This window comes from Lissotriton vulgaris, chromosome 4_1, assembly GCF_964263255.1.
Source record: "Lissotriton vulgaris chromosome 4_1, aLisVul1.2, whole genome shotgun sequence".
Lineage (NCBI taxonomy): Eukaryota > Metazoa > Chordata > Amphibia > Caudata > Salamandridae > Lissotriton > Lissotriton vulgaris.
In genome coordinates, this window is record NC_141691.1 from 815,727,107 (window position 1) to 815,733,301 (window position 6,195).

Below are 6,195 nucleotides of genomic sequence, written 5' to 3' on the forward strand. Positions count from 1 at the left end.
TAGTGTAAATACCCTGACCTGTTCCACAATTATCTCAACACAACATAATATTCATTAAAATCAAATTTATTAAAACTTAGTCAAAAGACAGCATCATATATACTCAGTTTTGCAAATAAAAACAATCACAGTACATTGACATTGAACACATGTATATTCACAATAGTTAAAAATAGCCAAGTTGTCGACGCGTTTCGGTGTTTAAGATTGATGATACACCTTCCTCAGGACTACAATCAAAATTCTTCAATCTAAAAATATATGGAACAGTCAGTTAGTATACATTCATTGAGGGATCTCATTTACAGAAAGTTTTATCTACAGTTATATCGGTGTCTCGGGTGTAAATTAGACGGATTCTTACTCAATTCGCAGTATTCAATTTGCGTTGTCAGTCTTAATCCTGGGGATAGAAAATCTTATCCACTTTTATATTTCTGCTTCGTTCCTTTAAAAACCTGTGTACACATAATATTATATTGTGCACAATTAGTGTGTTAATTTAATCCACACCACTTCTACTTTATTACCACTAAGGTTAAGTCATCTGTTGCTTACTTTGTGTTTTTTAGTTGGAGCCTTAGGGTTTTATTTTCTTGTATTGGAATCAATCATATGGAAATGTTATCCTTGTCCACCGTTGATAATCAAGATGGTTCCTTAAAATAACCTGTGTATACATAATGGTATTAGGTGTACAGTCAGTGTATTTCCTTTAACCCCTTCAGCGCTGATGACAAAGCCAGCTCGTCATGGGCATTACCTGCGCTGTGCTTATGACGAGCTGGCTTTGTCATGAACAATGGGAAATAGGAGGGATCAGCACCCAGCGGGAAAACCCATAGCACCCAAGGTGTTAAGACACAGAGATTCCAAATGCTGTACATGACTAATCAGAAAATAAGCTTACTGTGTGGCTGGTATTAAGAGCGTGTTTTCCACTTCTAGCTCTTGCTTTGAAGGAGATGTCAGGGTATTTACACTACTGAGAGCAGAAATGTTTTAGGTGTCTTATTCCCCAAAACGTTGGGCACTTCAATTCAGGTACCACAGAAAGGAACTAACTCCCTTCTACTTCCTGTTGCCACCTGGGACAGGAGTTGTCTGGTGCAGTGGTACACCAAACCAAGTGTACTCTTTTTGCACCTTGTGCACTCTAGTCTCTTAAGGGATTTGGTAAATCTGCTCAAATACCCCAATGAAGTGTGTGTTGCCACCCTCACCTACTATGCCCTGTGGTTAAGCGGTCCAGCTGGCTGGGGGCTCCATGCTCAGAAATCAGAACCTTCCTCACCTCCTCAGTCAGAGTTGAGCAGATTCCAATATTACCGGCTCCACAATCACTTTCAGCCCTCTCTTGTAATGTCTTTTACCTCAAAAATAGATAAGAATAACTGGACCTCATGTTGATACCACAAACCTGCTCCAGTGGGAATAGTCCAACTTGAACTGCCAAGGTAGGTCTACCTTGAACTAGAACACAAGCAGCCTAGAACCAGTTTTGCCCTTCTTGGAGCAAAAGATTCAACCTCTCCCTGTGGAATGGAGCCATACGGTTGCAAGTCTTCGAAATGCACTCACCAGTCATTGCAAACATCTCCACGGCACCTGTTGGATAGGTGCCAAGTAAGTTGTAGGCTGACATACCAAAGTATCCAAAAAAGCTATGGATGAAATTCCTCAATTAATCTCAGCCACTATAATTACTCATGTTGCATCCGAGTCCATGGGTATTTTGGGCACAATGCAACCTCATTTTGGACCTAGCCTTACACAAATCAGCCTTCACCCTGCTCCAGCGGGAATAGTCCAACTTGAACTGTCAGAACAGACCAGGTCCTCCTTGAACCAGAACACAATCAGCCTACGGCTGGTTTTGCCCTAATAAGGGCTCATCAGTCAGGTATATATGGGTCCAGTCACAAAGTGTGCACTGGACCCACGTCTGGCCCAGTGGCGGGCCATGACCCTCAACACTGGAGGGGCATGTGGGGGCAGACAAACCCAGTGCAAAGAGAAAATTAAAGAAAAAAATTCTTATCCGCGTTTCGGTCTGCGTTTTCTTCTTTCTGGAGGCAGCTCTAAGGCACCTTGTGGAGCCTCAGACAACCCCCTTCTGCAAATCCTGACCCTGCTCTCACGCTTAAGATGAGCAGCATGACAGCAGCTCCAGGATTGGCCAGGGTGGGCTGCCTGAACGCTCCTGCAGGCACAGGGGGCCTTGTGCTTGCTCTCCACATAGCTGTCTGAGACAGCTAGGTGGAAAGGTTTACACTGCGCAAGTCAGGCTGGTCGTCACAAGACTACAAAGTGACTTGCCCTGTGTAAACTGGTAGAGTGAGCACCACTCCCCTGTTGTCAGTCAGCAGCAGCCCCAACCCTAACACTGCTCGGGCTGGGAGCAATGAAAAATGAAACAGTAATTACCCTTTTATTTTTGCTGCACTGGCAGCAGGAGGGCGACACACCTCGGCCTGAATAGGGGGGGAGGCTGCTGGTCTGGGCACACCAGTCCAACTTAGGTGACACATTAAAGTATATTAAAACAGTGATAAATTAAATACCTGAATTAATCTCAGTCACTGATTATTGCTTGGGCCGCATCGCAGTCCCTTGTTATTTTGCACACCATGCCACCTCAGTTTGGATACGCCATATTCAAATTAGTCTTGAGCCTGCTCCAATGGAAACAGCCCAGACCAAATTGCCAGATCTGATCCTCTCTGAACAGGAACACAAGCAACTTAGGACCAGTTTCGCCCTAGTTAGGGCTCATCAGTTAGGTATAGCTTGGTTCCAGTGACACAGTATGCATGGGACCTACGTCGGAGCGTACCTGTACCACATAGGGCAACACACAAAAGTGTTGCGAAAAGTGATGGATAAATGCTTGAATTCATCTCAATCACTAGTATTACTCTGGACCGCATCCCAGTCTATTGTTATTTTGCCCAACATATCTCCTCCGGTTGGACCCAGACAAATGCATATCAGTCGTATCCCTGCTCCAGTGGGAACAGTCCTGCCAGAACTGCCAGGCCATGTCCTTCCTGAACTGAACACAAGAAACCTAGGACTGGTTTCACCCTAGTTAGGTCTCATGAGACAGGTATAGCCTGGTTCCATTGATGGAGTGTGCACAGGCCCCAAGCTATACCTGACTGATGAGCCCTAATGAGGGCGCAACCGGTACTATTTAACTGCAGTACCATAATATACAATTCAGAAGTCTTAGGAGTTGCAACTCACCATGTTGGATTCTGGGTCTGACTTACCATCAGGAGGAACTGGAAGTTGGTTCCAGTTTGCAAGCTGAAAGAGGTCCTGCAATGGGGACAAGAAAACCAAAACAATCTGGAGGGAGAAAAATAGGAAGTGAACCTCACATTAAACACAAAAATAGAAACAGAGTGAATAAGCCAGATGACGAGCTTGTGAGTGTGAGAAAATCCACTAAAACAAAACATTAGCAGGCAACGAATAGCTGTAGTGCCTGGATATCATGCTTAGAAGAGTAATAGGTTATAGGTAATGCACTTGCCTTAATCCCAGCCACTAGTTATTACTTGGACCGTATTCCAATGCATCAGTTTATGTCACTTATGCCACTTCATATGGAAATGAGATTTCGATCTGTTTCATTGGGAACAGTCGAGTCTGAACTGCCAGGCCTGGTCCCCTCTAGACAGCAAATAGGGCTTGTGCTCACTGTGCCAATGAACTCAAGCTGAACCTCACTGAAGAAGCGCAACAAAGCTGTAACCAGTATAAGGCTGAAAGGATGGTTTAAGGTTAGTGACTGACAACGGACTGACCTAGTGCAACATGATCAATCATACTAAATATATAACTTGTTTTGATTTCTGAGATCTTGTAGGAAGACTAGACACCTAAATGAAGGACAACTTCTTTGGCTATTTCTTCCCTTATTGTCTGAATTTAAGGCCTAGTGTAAGATATAATTGACTGCACATGATCAAAAATGTAAAAATACATTTTTTATTAATTTTGAATACGTAAGATTTTACAGCTGAGTATTGTGGAAAACAGTCTGAGCATCAGCCCATTTCAGTTTTGACCTTCATTGCGATTTTTGTCTGACATTTTGACATATTTCTTTTGTAATATTATATATCATGCAGTAGAAATTCTCGTCAGTAATGGTTATTTTGCCAAATGAAGTTGTTTAGGTGTAACCAAAAAAGGTGAACAAATATAACTTGAAGACCTGTTACCACCATGAGGTTTCGCTTTTATCTAGAATATATTTTGTGTTGGGCGATGTCTATCACATGCTGCTTTCACTAGCCAGTGCAAACATGAGTAAACACAAAAGCACTGCGGAAATTCAGATGGGAAATCTTATGGCATGAATTATTCAAATCATTTTTGTGAATACTGTAAAACATCACATTTAATACAGTCACTGTGGAATAATTAATGCAGAGTTATTGAATTAAATATGTACGTGTTTGATTAAGCTTTATTTAAACAGAGAGCGGCTGGAGAGTTCAATGTGCAACATAAAAACACAAATAACTTGCGCTTGCCTAGTTATCATAGGATTATGAAGCAATCATATTTCGTGTTTTTAAGGGGCACAGGCCATCAAATGGGGCGGACCTCCTCCTCGCGGACCTGACGTTTTAGAAGCTATGTGGGTTATTGTAAGGTATCCACACAGACACCCGTGCAGTCTAGGGGTTTCAAAATCTATGCACTCTCTCATAATGTATTTGGACACATTCATGTACAATATTCCTCCTAAACCACCTGTAGACCCTTTCACAGTGAGACCTATAGAGGAACTGAAGTACTGGGACCAAACTTTATTTGTCAGGAACACAATATTAGATCAACTGGAAGAGACGTAATTCATATTCTCATGTCCTGGTTCCTTACTCACAACTTTGTATCTGATGTCAGATGTATGTATAACTGGTCCCAAAATACTGACCGCAATTTGCAGCCAGTATTTTTGCAACTAGTGTTTTATTTTGCAAACCGACCTACGTATTACTAGGTCGGTTTGCTAAAAAATGTTTCGTAGCTGGTCGTAATATGATCGACCCCATGAATATTCATGAGGTTGGTCGCAAATTGCGAACCATTAGGAATCGTTGCCATCATAGGCATGGAGGTCTGCTGAGGTCGGTAGACAACAAAGTCTATGATTGCTTTTAAATCAAGCAACTTTTTTCTTTTTAAATGCAGCTGGTTTTCCCTTAAGGAAAACCGATTGCATTAAAAAAAAACTTAAATTAGCTTGAAGCGTTGGCAGTGTACCATGGGGTGACGGTGTTTAAAACTGTATGTTTTGTGACCAGAAATTCAGTCGCAAAACATTACTACATACTAGTGCGAATTGTTATTTTGAAGGGATGCCCTAAACATGCTCCTTCCAAATACCACTTCGGTATGTAGTCGCAAACCCAAGTGAAATTCAGTAACATGTTACTGAATTCCAATTTGGGTTTCATACATACCAAACTGCCTTTTTTGAAGTCACAAATGGCATGATTCTGCAAATTGAGCCGTTTGCAGTGCTTAATTTGTGCTAGTGGTTTCCCACTGGCACTTAATTGTCAACACTGGTACATGCCCAACAATGGTCTGACACTGAGGGTCCAATTATGATGGCGTTGAGACCGCTACCGACGGCTCATCAGTTGCGGTCCGATCGCTATTTACTGCTGCAGTCCAATTGTCACATTAAGATGCGTCAGTTCAGAGGCAGCAGTCAGAGGGACCGACTGCTGCTTTCCGGCGGGCTCAAGGAGCCCGTCGGTCAGTCAGTCAAACTCACCATAATCCCTTAAAGACGGCGTTTCCACCGTCAGAATATGATGTCAGTTTCCGATAGCCATTTCATGTCAGCCTTTCCAACATGGAAAGGCTGTCAGAAAGTGACATTGGGGGCCCTGGCAGGGTCACAGTCCCTCCCCAGCCTCCACTACGAGACCTGGGGGGCATCCATCGTGCTTTCCTATACATCCCTGCACCATGTGGAAGACACCATGAGGTTATGTTATGTTATGTTTAAGTCTCTTTTATAGCGCACGGCTACCACGAGGGGCGTCCCGGCGCTTTGGCAAAGAGAGATGCGGAAATGAAACACAACACAGCAACTCACGAAGGTTCCGCCAGGAGAAATCATGCTGCAAAGAGCCAAGTTTTCAGCTCCTTTCTAAAAGT